General features: G+C 41.4%; 1 protein-coding gene and 1 long non-coding RNA gene across 2 annotated transcripts in view; one reads left to right on the top strand and one right to left on the bottom strand.

Moving 5' to 3' along the window:
- Nucleotides 1-15,822, top strand: part of TRPC7 (transient receptor potential cation channel subfamily C member 7) — a 1,109,978-nt gene that overhangs the window by 553,222 nt on the left and 540,934 nt on the right. The window lies entirely within an intron of this gene.
- LOC146810938 (uncharacterized) lies at nucleotides 4,089-4,987 on the bottom strand. The gene is made up of 3 exons (XR_014966648.1): nucleotides 4,907-4,987; nucleotides 4,723-4,807; nucleotides 4,089-4,191 (listed from the first exon to the last, which is right to left on the bottom strand). It is a non-coding gene; the product is annotated as an uncharacterized LOC146810938 (long non-coding RNA).

Raw genomic sequence — 15,822 nt, 5'->3', positions numbered from 1 at the left:
AAAATAAAATTAAAATAATACAGAGAAAATATGATAATAAATATTAAATAAATATAAAGAAAAGTCACCTTATAGCCCAGTGTGCACCCGCCACTCCTTACAGTCTGTTTTTACATATATCAGTTCATCATCTGACAATTTTTATACCAAATTATATTATTGGACCCTGTATCATAGAAATAACGAAGAATAACTCACATACTAAATGCTTTATTTGCCACTGCCGTGTTCTAATGCAATAATGACCATATTTCATCTCTGTCATTCAATCCCACAACTGTAGTGTGATATTTTTCAATCAGTCTGGCTTCCAATCTATTTAGCCTAGTCTGAAGTTGGCTTTTTTCCAGGTTGCCCACTAAGCAGAGTACTGACCATTTAAAGTCATTTTCCGAATGATTAAAAGTCTGGAAATGTTGTACTAACGGAGCACCTTGAACTTTACATTTTATTCGCGACTTATGTTGCAGTATTCGTTTTTTCATTTGTTGTATAGTCTGCCCAATGTAGTATTTATTACATGGGCATCTGATGCAATAAATTGCATTTTTGGAATTGCAATTAGAAAAAACTTTTTGATGATGTATTTGGTCATTGATAGTCAATTCTTTGGAATCCTCTGTTAGACAACATGCCGAACAATTCTGGCATCTATAATGGCCCACTACAGGTGGTAAGTTCAAAAGATTTCTAAGATCTTTTTTAGGGGGGACAGTTAGTCTATTTGCCTTCACCAGTTGTTGCCGGATATTTCTACCCTTTTTAAAAGCAAACAGAGGTTTAGGAATTCCCAGGCTTTCAATCAGTTTCCAATTCTTTTGGACAATCTTTTTAATTTTGTTTGCCTTGGGGTCGTATGTCAATACACAAGTCAAGGGGGTATTTTTGTCTTTTTCTTTTGGTGTTAGTAATTCCTCCCTTGGAGTATACCAAGCTCTTTTTAGCGCACCTTTCACAAGTTTTTTGGGGTATCCTCGTGCTATCAATTTCTCTTTGAGGGTCTCTGCATTCATAAAATAATCTGATTTATTGGTACAGTTTCTCCTGATACGGAGAAACTGTCCATATGGCAGATTCTCCTTTAATGTGCGCGGATGACAGCTTGTAAAGTGTAGTAAGGTGTTTCGATCTGTGGGTTTGGTGTATAGACACACTCCTAGTTTGTCAATTTCTTGTTGGATGAATACATCCAAAAAGTTGATCTTCATATGGTCAAAGCTCATTGTAAACTTGAATTCCATTGTCCTAAAGTTCAACCAATTGTGGAATTCCTTTAGTTGAGAATCATTTCCTGCCCAAATCATAAAAATATCATCTATATAGCGACACCAAAACCCCACATGATGTTTATAGGGATTGGTGTCGCCATATATCCATCTTTTTTCAAATTCCGCCATCACCAAATTAGCTATTTCAGGCGAAAAACTGCAGCCCATAGCTACCCCAGAAATTTGGAGATATAGGTCCCCTTTAAAATTGAAAAAATTGTTTTTCAAACACAAGCTAGCCAATGCTACTAGAAATTCTGTTGGAACTTGATGAGGGCGGTCTCTTTTGTCAAGGTGGTATTCCATCACAGCCAATGCCTCTTCTTGCGGAATATTCGTATATAGAGATTCGATATCAAAGGATACCAAGAGTTGTTTTTCTTTATCATAAGGTAATCCTTCAATCTTTGATATCAAATCCATAGTGTCTCTTATATACGAAGGGGTCTCTTTCACCAATGGGATTAGAAAGGTGTCAATATATTTGGCTAATGGCTCCAAGATAGACCCACAGGCAGACACAATGGGTCTGCCTGGTGGATCTATCAAGGTTTTATGAACCTTCGGCAAAACATATATATTAGGTGTTTTAGTATTGTCATTATTCAAGTATTCAAATTCATTTTTGCATAGCCATCCTTCCTCCAAACCCTCCTTGGTAATCTCCATGATTTTAGATTTTAAATCCAGTGTGGGATTAATGTTTAGTGCTCTGTAATGCAAGGGATTAGATAATTGACGAATTATTTCTTGGTCGTATTTTTCTGTATCCCACAGAACGATTCCTCCCCCCTTGTCAGCCGGCTTGATTATAATCGCCGGATTATTAGACAGGTCTCTTAGGGCTTGAAATTCATTTTTAGAGCAGTTAACATTATAGAAAATTTTCTTTTTTTGTAGACTGTCTAATTCACGTAAGACTTGTTCCTCAAAGATTAGAATTTCTGCTGGTAAAAATATACTTTCTGGAACAAAGTTTGACTTCTTTCGCAAACCACTTATGTTAATTTGTTCATTGCTCTCTCTTTCTAGGAAAAATGCTTTCAGTCTGACTTTTCTGAGAAAGTGTAAGATTTCAGTTTTTGTGTCTACGGGATTTTGTAACGTGGTTGGAACAAAGGATAGGCCTTTACTTAAAATCATCAACTCAGTTTGGGTAGGAGTGTATTTGGACAAATTATAAATGGGTATCGTTTCTATTTTGTCCACTTGTGCAGTATGCCATCTATTTAACGTCTGTATGTTTTCTTGCGGGTTCTGAACGTCTCTGAATCCTGATTTTGGTACTGATCCGGGGTCTGGTATTGGCCCTGTTGTTGATACTGGCTTGGTTGAGTGTTGAAATTTCGCCATCTTGCTCCTCCTCCCCTGCCTCGATATCTGCCTCTGCCAAAAAAAGGTTGGGATCTAGGGTACTGAGAATAGTTCTGCTAACTGTTGTATGACCCTTGATCTGAATCAGAGGATGTATCAGAAAACGTGATGAACCTATTTCTTGACCTACCTCTGTATTGTGAGTTTATTGAACTTGGATTATTATTTTGATAAAAATCCTCCTTCAAATACGGATATGTCTCTTCCAGTTTAAAGTTTTTGATGTCTCTAGTTACTTTCGTGGTTTTTTGATTAGTGGTGTGTATCTTGAAATCTGCAATTGTTTTTTCGACTGTTTCAAGCAAAGATTTACTATCTTTTATCGTGTTATCTCCTAGAATTTCTTGTTCCAATAACTGAATTTCCTTCAATTCTTCGTCATTTAATCTAAGGGCAGTTTCTATAGACAATGCCATCCAGTCCCTAGAGCATTTTGTTCCTACTCCCCCAAATTTACCCAAATATACCTTATCTGTAATAAAGATTACTGGGATATTTCTCACTTGGAGGCCTACTGGGACAGTGTTATTTTTTAGATGTTCCAAAAGAACCTGAGCGTGTAATTGGGTTCTTATGTTTTTCTTTTTCAGTTGTTTTAATCTTTCAATTTTGTCAATGTTTAATACTTGAGTCGCACATTGATCTCCACTTAACAATGAGGGAATCTTACACAGAGCACTAATTTCTTCTTCGGTATAACTAACCAATACAGGTTCTGTCATGTCAATGAATATCTGTTCCCTTGTCAATTTGTATGCTCCAATGTGAAAAAAGAAGAAGAAATATTTATCAAAGTAGGGAAGAATAAGTATGGCTAACAATTTCTTTTATTTTCAATACTACTCATCAATGATGTAGAGTTATTTCAATTGTATACCCTCACACTTAACCAAGTGCAATCACAAACTTTCAAAAGAAAAGGGGAAAACCCATACTAACCCTTTGGTGTCTGGGTACTTAAACAGGTAGACAGGAAAAACTAACACCTAGGGATTAATAATATAGCTATGTTATGGTGACGAGAAAAATCAAATATCTCCTCCCTTGAGTTAATTAATCCTCAAAAATAGACTATGTTCTTTTTATTTTCACTAGTCATACATAGAAAATCCGACCCAACAATGAATATATCTTTCCTTAGATCTGCATCTAAGTGTATTTATTGTTTTATATTTCACCAAACATATATAAGAAGATTAATCTTTTAGACATATATACAAAAACATTTGTAATATTTACATTCTTTTCTCGAAAAAATCAATATACATATACATCTATACGACCCTATACTTGAATTTGGATGCTTGTAGGATTAATCTGTTCCAGCATTCCTTTGTAATGAAGAACAAAACCAAAATGAGAACTCTAGAGATCTTTTTTCATCTTGATCTCTACTTTCTTAAGAGTACTCTACTAGACATCAATCAAAACAAAATTTAATCAATTAACTGGATGTCTTCCAATTCGTTGTCGACGCGTTTCAGCCCAAAGAATTTTAAGGCCTCATCAGGACTAGGGTACACGTATATTCGATTTCATCAAAATTCACCTATAAATGCAAGTTCAATATTTCTGTATTACTATATTTTATATACAATATAATACAAACCTATATCCTTATTTACACTATATATACACATTGGAGCAAAAGGACGGATCATGCTGTCTCATATTTACAAACAAGAACACGTTTCTTAAAAGAATCACTGAAGTGGCGGGCAAATATATCCCGATTCAAATGTGTCAAATATGAACATAATAGTGCACTAAACACCACTGTGTGTCAATTATCTTTAGAGATGCAAATATAAAAGAAGAAATAATAAAGAAACAATATTTTAAACTAAAATCTCAATGTATATATATATATCCCACCTCTGCAACTGAGGGGAATATAGCCTTACGAAATGCAATATTTCTTAAATAAGCAAGTACCGAAGAAAGACTTTTAATATAGTATCTGCGGCACCTTGATTCACAACTACATTCATAGCGAATGGTGTGGTTCCATAGCAAAAATCAATTCATGGAAAAGCACTCCAACCATCTTAACCCTGATGTACACACACTCTAAACTTACTAATGGAATCCGTGCTGTCGAGGCGTTTCGTAAAAATATATTCATAATGGACTTCTCCAAGCTTTCATTCAATGGAAAGTCATGACTACAAAACAAAAAAAGAAGGATTTCTAACCGTAAATTTCCTTAATTTATTATAATTATACACATCCAGGCAAAACCAAGATTAAATTAAAAGGCCTACCTTATCAAAAGGACTTAAGTTGTACGCCCGTGATAGCCTTAGTTCCTATCAAGAAATCTCTGCGGGACAATAGACCACAAACGTCGGTTCTGCCAAAGTTACAAAACATATAGTTATACTCGAGACCCACGTCGATGACTAAATGTCTAATAAGGAAAGGTGTAGTTTCTTTGTCGTTTCTCACCTTATTATTCCAAATCCTTTCGTCCTAACTCCTCGTCAAACTTCCTCGCGTTTACCAGCATCAGGAAGCGCGTAATACGCCAGCGGGATTATATCCGGCTTGAGGAGGGACTAGAGCTAGAAAACGGACTATATTCCGCCGTAAGGGAAATGGAGGGCAGACTATCCATAACATCAGGGTCGCTAGCGATCATAATAAACACCCGAATGTTACTTCTAATTCAATTAGAACCTTGTAATACCACTTGTAGGTAATTTGTTCAAAAAATAAAATTAAAATAATACAGAGAAAATATGATAATAAATATTAAATAAATATAAAGAAAAGTCACCTTATAGCCCAGTGTGCACCCGCCACTCCTTACAGTCTGTTTTTACATATATCAGTTCATCATCTGACAATTTTTATACCAAATTATATTATTGGACCAGTCCAGCCCAAACTGCCAAGCCATGTCTTCCCTGGACCGGAAACAAGCATCCTGGGACCGGTTTCGGGTTCATAACCCTCATCAGCCAGGCTATCTTGAATCCAGTGGCAAAGTGAGTAAGGGATCCACGTCTGGGAATACCCTGCCAACTTAGGGCGAACAAAGCGCTACCAAAGGGGATGATGGATGGAGCGCTTGAGCCAATCAAACACTCACCCCCAGTCAACTGATCTGGGTTTAATCCATCATCATTCTTTAGCTCACTCCACCACCCCAGTTCAGACATGGCCATATACAAATCAGTCTGACCCTGTGCCTCATGGGAACAGTCCAGCCCGACCTGCCAAGCCATGTCTTCCCTGGACCGGAAACAAGCATCCTGGGACCGGTTTCAGGTTCATAACGCTCATCAGCCAGGCTATCTTGAATCCAGTGGCAAAGTGAGCAAGGGACCCACGTCTGGGCATGCCCTGCCAACTTAGGGCAAACAAAGCGATACCAAAGGGGATGATGGACGGAGCGCTTGGGCAAATCAAACACTCACCTCCAGTCAACTGATCTGGGTTTAATCCATCATCATTCTTTAGCTCCCTCCACCACCCAAGTTCAGACATGGTCATCTGCAAATCAGTCTGACCCTGTGTCTCATGGGAACAGTCCAGCCCGAACTGCCAAGCCATGTCTTCACTGGACCGGAAACAAGCATCCTGGGACCGGTTTTGGGTTCATAACACTCATCAGCCAGGCTATCTTGAATCCAGTGGCAAAGTGAGCAAGGGACCCACGTCTGGGCATACCCTGCCAACTTAGGGCGAACAAAGCGATACCAAAGGGGATGATGGACGGAGCGCTTGAGCAAATCAAACAGTCACCCCCAGTCAACTGATCTGGGTTTAATCCATCATCATTCTTTAGCTCACTCCACCACTCCAGTTCAGACATGGCCATATGCAAATCATTCTGATCCTGTGCCTCATGGGAACATTCCAGCCTGAACTGCCAAGCCATGTCTTCCCTGGACCGGAAACAAGCATCCTGGGACCGGTTTCAGGTTCATAACCCTCATCAGCCAGGCTATCTTGAATCCAGTGGCAAAGTGAGCAAGGGACCCACGTCTGGGCATACCCTTCCAACTTAGGGTGAACAAAGCGATACCAAAGAGGCCACTTTGGGGAGGGCAACCCCTAGACCATTTATGCCATGTCAGAACTTTGGGGAGTTGTTTTACCTGATGGCATACAGTAGTTTAGACACACAAAAAGAGAACTGGGGGTCAACAACAGAAGCACATAAAGAGATGAACGCAAAGGTTAGTGAACAGTCGTAATACCACACAGGCATTCAGAGCAGAGCAAGGTTACCATCAATCTACCTCTCAAAGTAGAGCATGGGTATGAATCAATCAAGCTCTAATGATCAATATTATCATTTGGTCATCCGCCAAGAGTGGAAGGTCCGTCCCTTTGCGTTCATCTCATTATGTGCTTCTGATGTTGACCCCCAGTTCTCTTTTTGTGTGTGTATTTAGTTTGAAGAGGGGATTAGGACTTGGGCAGGTCATTAAAATTTTTCCCTTAGACCCTGTTTTCTATTGGTTTGCTTGATATACAGTAGTTTAGCCCAAAGTGAATTCCAGGTTTTCCTTCAGGATTCACGTTTTGCCACCTTCAGCTGTCTTCACACATCTCTTAGTTTACTAATTGTCTTTGGGTCCTTCGGTGACCTTTTCAGTTTTTTCCACAGATTTTTTGCAGACCTTATTAGATGACTGGAACCTTCACCTTTTGAGGCAGGTGGCTTTGCTTTACCCTGTACTGGTTTTGCTAACCAGCCTGCAAGGTTTTTCAGAAAACATTGACCAGCTGGGGATTTTATTCCCCTCTGTTTCGTGGATGCTGGTTAATAGTAGCTTGGCTTCTGCAACCAAAATCGGGATACAGTCGATGGTACACTTGATACGTTTTAGATTGATTGTGTGGCTTTTGAAACCTTAATCCGCTGCTGTATTATGTTGGATCAACCAGATTTTGAGAGGGGTGATGATCGCTGTCCATTTTTTCACCGATGCGAAATGCAGAAATTTGGTTCAGTAAAGGGAGACTGACAAATGTACAGTCAATCAATAAGGCCCCAGTGTTAGTCAGATATGAAATGCCGGGTTGCTTAACAGGATGAAATTGACCATTAAGGGCTCTTAACACAAGGTGTTCCAAATTTCCTTGGAGGACCCGTCCTCTTGGGTCATCTTTGCCGCACCCTGGGTGATCCTGAGGTGGTATAGCCCAATCGCCTACTTGCAACTGCGTTATCTCGTTTGCCGGAAGGTTTTTCATTAGCCACATGTTGAAGTTTCTTGAAATTATAATATCGGTGCTAGAAGTTGTTGATCTGAGGTTTAGCACCGTGTTGGTCAGTTCCTTAGTGATCTCTGTCCTTGAGCCATGGTTTGGATGGATATAAACATTAATCAGGGTTAAGCTCCTTGACTGGCTATATTTTGTTCTAAGCGAGGTACCAAATACTTGAAGGCCTGAGGTATAGCTCACTCGTTCCCAAGAGCAAATTGTAATATTGGATGATACGGAGATTGCAAGGCCTCCACTGCTATGGCCGAAATTCCTTTGTATAGATGCAGGAATGTGATGGTTTATGTACCCTTCTTGTAGCTGTGCGAAGCCATGTCTCTTGTAATAAGATGATTTCGAAAGACCATTAGCAAGCTGTGGTGACCTATCACTCAGTTTGTTTGCTAGACCGTTGATGTTCCAGGAGCATATCTTAAGTAGGCTTTCTGAATGTACCTTGTTGCAGCTGCTTTGTCACTTGAGCAGTCGCGTTGCATTGAGCATCTCAGGCAGCCAAGCCATGCCCAGTTTTCTGCTCCTGCAGGGTTTGCGGATTGGATTCTGTGGCCACCCTTTATGTCCTTTGAACTGGAAACTGGGGTCTGACTGCTCTGTCCCAAGCTACCAGAGGATCGAGCACAGTTTAATTTGGGGTTTACTTCTGCCTTACCCTTACAGGGATGGTGGTTGCTGCTTGACCAGGGTTCATACCTCAGTCAACCAACAACCCAGTTTTTCACACTACCCTACTTCCCTTTGCTAGATTCTTATATCCACAACCTACCTGCACCAAAACTATGACTTACTTCAATCTTCTACCGTCCACTCTTCCATTCTCTTATCCTGACTGACCACTCACACCATCTGAGCAGAAGTCCAGCCTCCCTCATGCTGCTCCCTATAGGATTTTTCACACTCTGAACATTTCATCCCCCTGCTTTCCTCCTGCTCATTTCCTACCCCATGACTACCATTAATGATATTTGAGATTTCTCTTTCTCAACCAGATGCTTCTCACACATCTCTTCTCATTCTCCGTCCCTCCTTCCATACCACAAAACCTCTTCCCCGTCATCTTTGAGTTTTCTCTCTGTGGTCTTAGTCTATCGCTTCTTACAAACTCTTACAAATGGGATCTTTGCGCCCCCAGTTCTACATCTTTTTTTCTTCAACCAAAAACGTTTCCACCAACATACTTCATCAGCCTTTGCAATCCCACTGTACTCTAATCTCACCCTACAGGTCATGTTGCTGACCAATTAACTGCGCCTTCAGAACGGAATCAGACTGCACAGAACAATGCTGGATGGCTAGCAGCTGAGGTTGGACACTGCCTCTCTTCTTCTTTTCCTAAACCCTCATTAGAGTCTTTTTGAGTCATGTCCAATCAAAAATTAATTGTCTACCCTTGTTCTAGCCAAACCCTCTATGACACTAACTTTATGAATCAGAATCTTCTAGCATGCATCACTTCTAAATTTGATTTTATGTTCATGACAATCAATCAGCGATCACTTACTATCATGAATTCCAATCCCAGTGCATCATCCAACATCAGCTGTAGCATCCCAGCTGCTAAGAATAGCTGTAACTGGGTAACTAGAACCAAGAGTAAACAACTTCCGTATCAGCTACAGCTGGTCTCCCCATTTTTAGTAATTGGGAATGGAGAACTCCGCAACTGCTTACACCCCTTGGTCCAATCCATGATCAGGATCAGGGCATTTACATTATTCCCATTCTCTAATTCATGAGTCACAGACCTTCTTGTTCCCTCTTCTGACCAAGAAAGCCAAACCCCAAAACCATATCTCAATTCCCACTCTACCATCTGCCAATTATATTCCACTATATGAGAGGACCTTAAGAGAACCTTCAGAATAATAGAGTTCCCTAGGTGAAGAGTGAAAGATGTACTTCTGGCATAGAAAAACCAGGGTGCACCACCCATCAGTACATTTATTAAGCTGAGTGTGATTAGAAGGTATATGGTTTGCTACCACTCCTTTTAGCTCTGTTGTTTTCTTCCACAAGACATGACAACTCCAATGATTGTATCACCTCTCTCTAGACCTAAACAATATCCTTACCATTAAAATGCTTAATCATTGAATACCTACACATCCAGCCCAATCATATTCCTGGTTCTTTCTTCACTAGCTGTAGGCCATGCTCTATCAGATACTACAAATGTTATTTAATTATCAAACCATTCCAAGCCATTCTGAAATCCAATGTATTCCTTTGCCAGACCTTAATCTCTACTTCATCATATGAGATTCAATTTCGGTTTCTGACCTCATCTGACCTAATCACCATAATTGATAAATTAAGTGCAAGATATTGAGAACAACTTCACTGAACTAAGAAACTCTTGTCACTTTTTCTTTCATGGTTTGACCCAGTAATTGGATAGATAGTTGTGACCATCATCAATATGGGATCAGAACTATGCTTGCTTGCTATTCATTGCTCCTAGATACAAAGTAGGGCCTCTTGAAACGACTCAAAAAGTGCTTGTCCTGCCCTTGTTAAACTCCCTGAATTGCTTGGGAATGGCAAACACCTTGAACCATAACGTATGTGTGGACCATCTGAGAGATTTGGAGTGCTCTTTTTGATCAACATTGACCCTTTTGAAAACAGGCTCACAACTAGTGGAGCTTACAAATGTTGCTTGATTCTCAGTACTTTCTCAAGCTTTGGGTGATATTCGACTTTTAAGTCAAGATATTAATATGTATTTAATCACACAAAACATAAGTATCTATGATGTAATCAATAACAAATAGAACAAAAGCACTTTTTTGGAATTTCATAAATGTACATTAAAATTGAGGGCTGTGTGCTGGCTTGTGGACATCCCTATTGGTAATCTACTAATAGATTATGGATGTTTTTGCTTTTTCTGTGACAATGCATTTACTTATTTTAACCTATGAGTATTAATTGACGTCAGTTAACTTGCAAGCATTGTTGTTGCAAATGCATTTGTTGCTTATTTTTTTCTGTGGGTACCCTGGAAACATGTTGCAACATTATTATGCAAGCATGTTGTATGTGAATTCATGAACTTCGTAGTTTTTCTTACAAGTACACTGATATATGCTGTTGGTAACTCAAGAGCATTCAATAGGCAAATGTATACCTTGCTTAGATTTTTCTTGTGAGTGGATCATCACAAAAACACACTCTCAAAATGCTTCTGAAATTTCAGATGTTCATTTGGAAGTACCTGACTTTTAAAATAATCTATCTGCCAGCCTTTAAAAACCTTAAGCACAGGCTGCTTGAAGAATCACCTGAAACCCTTAGGTCAGACAAATACATTTCCACTGTAGGGACAAACAGTTAACAGCCTTCATATTACAGTATAGTACAACTCTCTGGATTGAGACTTTTACGGGTCCCTTAATGGTCTCCTGCAAACCACAAATTTCATCTGGCATTAAATTCACAGCCATTGCTTCTTCTATTTCCATATATGATGAATTATCCGTATTAATTTTCAGTAATTGATCCAAGCCTCTGATAACAATCTACAAAAATTGAAGGACTATAATGCATCTCACTTACACATATGAATTTTGAAACACACCCCCTCTGGAATACCCACAAGACACCTACCGTCACTCTCGCCACTATGGTACCTAGGAATACCTGACTTGCGACCCCCACCTCTAGCAATGTACCATTAGAAAAGCATTGGTGCAGCCACATAAAACTATACAAATATGGGGTACCAACTGCAGACAAAAACAAAGTGCAAGCTCAAAACTCATACCTCCCCAGACACTGTTGTAGCACTAAAGCTTTTGATCCTATGAGAGCATAGACAATTACACCCAAAGTCTTCACCTGGGGGCTCCACCTCCCTCACCCACCACAATTAAAAAAGTATTGTCCCAACAAGACGTCATTTAGAGGTAATCTGGAACCCTCATGCAGTCACCCTACACATGGTACCTCACATCAGTTCTCCAAAGCACAGAAACCTCACATCTTAGGACTCTTCACACAGCACTTCCACACAAGAATGATGACTCCCTCATATCCTGACTCGTCTTGAGTCTTCATCATTCTCACCTCTAAGATAGGCCCCCTTCTAGCTGAAGCGAAATCTCTTTCAACAGATCTTGATGCACTCTGGTGACAATTAACTTGAATTAAAATCTCTTCAAATCCAAGCTCATGTTCACCATCCACCCCCTAAAAGAAATGCAATATATCTACCTGAGAATGAATTCTAAGCTCTCCTGCTTTATCAAACATTTGGAGCCACTACCACTCCAGTAGAAAGCTCTAAACTTCCTGTAACAATGATACACCGGTTAACTGTTCAGTCAAGCCCCAGAGAATCCTTACTGTGAGAAAACATATTCAAATTAGGACTAAAGTGACACAAATGATCCAAAGGAAACAATCTACTCCAAACTGTCTCTTACGCATGTGCAGATCAACTACCAAACACAGACTAGGGTTTTTTAGATTTGATCAGAACCAAAGCCCTAGACCTACTTTTCCTGCAAGAAACCTCCTTACAATTGATGGACCAACTTATCCCTGATGGTTACTCAATCATTAAAAAAGGCTGAATCAGGAAAGGTGTGAGGTGGGGGGGCAGGCTTGGATTATGATTAGCTTCAGGAATGCAATCAAATTCAAAAACCTGATGGTTAACAAATTCCCAATGTTCTGTTGAATAAGGGACAACTTTGGCCTACAAGGTGTTGTTTGTCATCCACATCCACAATGATGAATGTGAGAGACAGGTTACTGTAGCCCCCATAGAACACTAAGCAATGTGTTATTGAAATGGAGTTATTGCTTTTCAATTACTAACAATCGCACTGGTGGCAGTCACGGATATCATTTGCCATATTGTGGATACTTGCTCCCCAGCCATGCTTGTGCTGCTAGATCTCTTATCGGCCTTCAACACCGTTTTTCATGCAGTATTGATCAGCAGACTGTAGGCGATTGGTGTTAAGGGCATGGCCCTTCGCTGGTTCGCCAACTTCTTAGATAGTTGCACCCAAACGATCAGACTGGGTTAATTAAAATCCTACAGGATTTCTATCAATAAGGGAGTGCTTCAGGGCTCATCTTAGAAATTTAACAGCGGAAATGTGTATGGTATTTACCCTACCATGCAGATTTTGGTGTGCTAAACACCAAAATCTGCATTTTATTCCCCAATAACTTGCAATCAATCAATCAATCAGTACTTGTTGAGCGTGACTACTTACCCTTGAGGGTCTCAAGGTGCTGGGGAGTAGGGAGGGTTGCAGGTCTGACTCAGCGCTGTGGTACATTTGAAGAGCCTGGTCTTGAGATCCTCCCTGAATTGTGTCAGAGACATGGTGAGTCTGATGTGGAGAGGCATGGCGTTTCAGTATTTAGTGGCGAGTTAGGAGAAGGATCTTCCTAGGCATGTTTGAGGACCTTGAAGGTGACTCTTTTGCTGACTGGGAGCCAGTGGAGCTTCTGTGGATGTTCAAATAGGTGGCTGTTGTGGGGGATGTTGAGGGCCAGTCTTCCTTAGGAGTTTCTGGGTGCCGTCTGCGTAGAGTGCGTTGCCGTAGTCGAGTCTGCTGCTGATCAGTGCATGGATGACCGTCTTCCTGGCCTCAGTGGGGATCCATAAGAAGGTCTTCCAAAGCAGACAAAGAGTGTGGAAGCATGATGAGGTGACAGTGTTGATCTGGTGGTTCATGGTGAGAGAAGAATGCAGTATGATGCGGAGGTTTTGTGCGTGGTCAGTGGGTGTGGGGGGGTTCCTAGCTCGGTGGGCCACCTGGAGTCTTCCCAAGCGGAGGTGTTGGGCCCCAGTATAAGGACTTTGGCCTTGTCCGAGTTGAGCTTAAGGCAGCTGTCTCTCATCCAGGTGGCGATGGCCTTCATTCCATTGTGAAAGTTGGTTCTGCGGATGGTGGGTTCATTGGTAAGGGAGAGAATCAATTGAATGTCATCGGCATAGGAAACGATGTTGAGTCAATGGCTCCTGATGATGTCTGTGAATGGGGACTTGTAGATGTTGAAAAGCGGGGGGCTCAAGGAGGAGCCTTGAGGCACTCCAGAGCTGATCTCTGTGGGTTCTGAGAGGAAAGGGGGAAGTCTGATTCACTGTGTTCTACTGGTGAGGAAGGAATGGATCCAGTCCAGGGCTATGTCATGGATGCCGGCGTAGAGAACTTTCATTATTGGGGTGTGGTGAGAGACAGTGTCGAAGGCAGCGGAGAGGTCGTGTAGGATGAGGACTGCTGTTTCTCCCCGGTCGAGGAGGGGACAGATGTCAACGGTGGCAGAGAGAAGGGCGGTCTCGTGCAGTGGCTGCTTCAGAATCCAGATTGAGAGGAGTCCAAGATGTGGTTGGCTTCAATGAACTCGGAGGATTGGACATTAATGGCCTTCTCAATGACCTTTGTTGGGAAGGAGAGCAGGGAGATGGGTCTGAAGTTCTTGAGGTTTGTCAGGTCGGCTGATGGTTTCTACAGCAGGGGGGTGATCTCGGAGTGTTTCTAGTCATTGGGGAAGGTGGCGTTCTCGAAGGAGCAGTTGATGGTGTGGCATAGTTAAGCGACGATGGTGGTGATGGCTCTATGAAAGATGTGTTGCAGGCAGGGGGTTGAGGGGGGTCCAGAGTGAATGCTCTTCATGTTCTTGAGGGTGTCCTCTGTGGTGAACGAGGTCCAGTTGAGCAGGATCTGTTGAGGGACACCATCGTGTCATGAGGTGGTGGCAGGAGTGATGGACGGGTCTTGGGTGGCGAAGCTGTCGTAGATCAGCTTGATGTTGTGGTGGAAGTAGTTGCTGAGTTTGTTGCAGAGGCTCTGGGAGGGTGGGCCTTCTGTGGTCTTGCTGTGGGGTTTGGCGAACTCCTTGACAATGGTGAAGAGTTCTTTGCTGTTGTGTGCGCTGGCATTGATTCTGACTTGGAGGGCCCCTTTCTTTGCGGTTTTGAGGAGTGGGTGGTGTGCGAAGGTGGCGGCTTTGAAAGCTGCATGGGTTTCCGGGGTTTAGATGTTCCTCCATCTCTTCTCAAGCTGTCTACAGATGGGTCTGGACTTGTGGAGGGCAAGAGTGAACCAGCTGGCTTTCTCGGAGTGTTGCTAGAGAGGTGCTATCTTGAGGAGGGCCAGCATGTTGGAGCAGTTGGGAATCTATCAGTTGAGGATGTGTGCTGAGGTATTGGTGTGTGTGGACGTCGGCGGTGTGGTTGTGCTAAGGGTGAGCAGGATGCTGTTATTGTATCGGTGGAAAGGTCAGAGAATTAGGGTCTGTGGCAGTGGGCGCGGTCCAGACATGGAAGTGTACAGATGGGCTTGCCTTTGGCGCACCTGAAGGTAAACCAGCGGCCCACCCTCACATATGCAATAGGTACTATTTATTGCACCCGATAAGCAACAACCCAGCGGGTATCATCATTTAACAGGTGTGAAAATTAGCACCTTTACTTGTATTCATAGACTGTGGAGGACATATTTTAAAATATTTACTGGCGTGTTTCATTCACTGCATGAGAAAACACAAACAAAGGCAGATGTGATGTGCATAAGTAATTCTGTTGAGCTCTGTTTAGCAATAGGAAATGAGGCACAATTATCAACAAAAAGGGGAAATGTAACATCACCTACTCAGCTGACTACATCAGAAAGAAGTGAAGCAAATGTTAAGAGGCAAAATTTATTTCTAGGAGACAAACAAAGAAAGGATGTGAAGAAATTCACATTATTTCCTCTTGTGAACTTTTCCAAAGCATATGTAAGAAGCAAAATCTAGCATTTTGCACAATAATTTAGCATGGCATGAGTCCTAGTGTCCACTTTAGATGCAAGGATGCATTTTGCACAAAAAATAGTGCTAGATTTAGCATACCAAAAAGAGCAGCCACTCGCATTTTATTCACGTTGTTCCCGTGTTTGCATGTTCCCCAATCGGTGGCCTAATTATGCAA

Source organism: Triturus cristatus, chromosome 7, assembly GCF_964204655.1.
Source record: "Triturus cristatus chromosome 7, aTriCri1.1, whole genome shotgun sequence".
Classification (NCBI taxonomy): Eukaryota; Metazoa; Chordata; class Amphibia; order Caudata; family Salamandridae; genus Triturus; species Triturus cristatus.
Note: the sequence above shows the minus strand (reverse complement) of the source record. Positions and strands in the feature narration are given on the sequence as shown.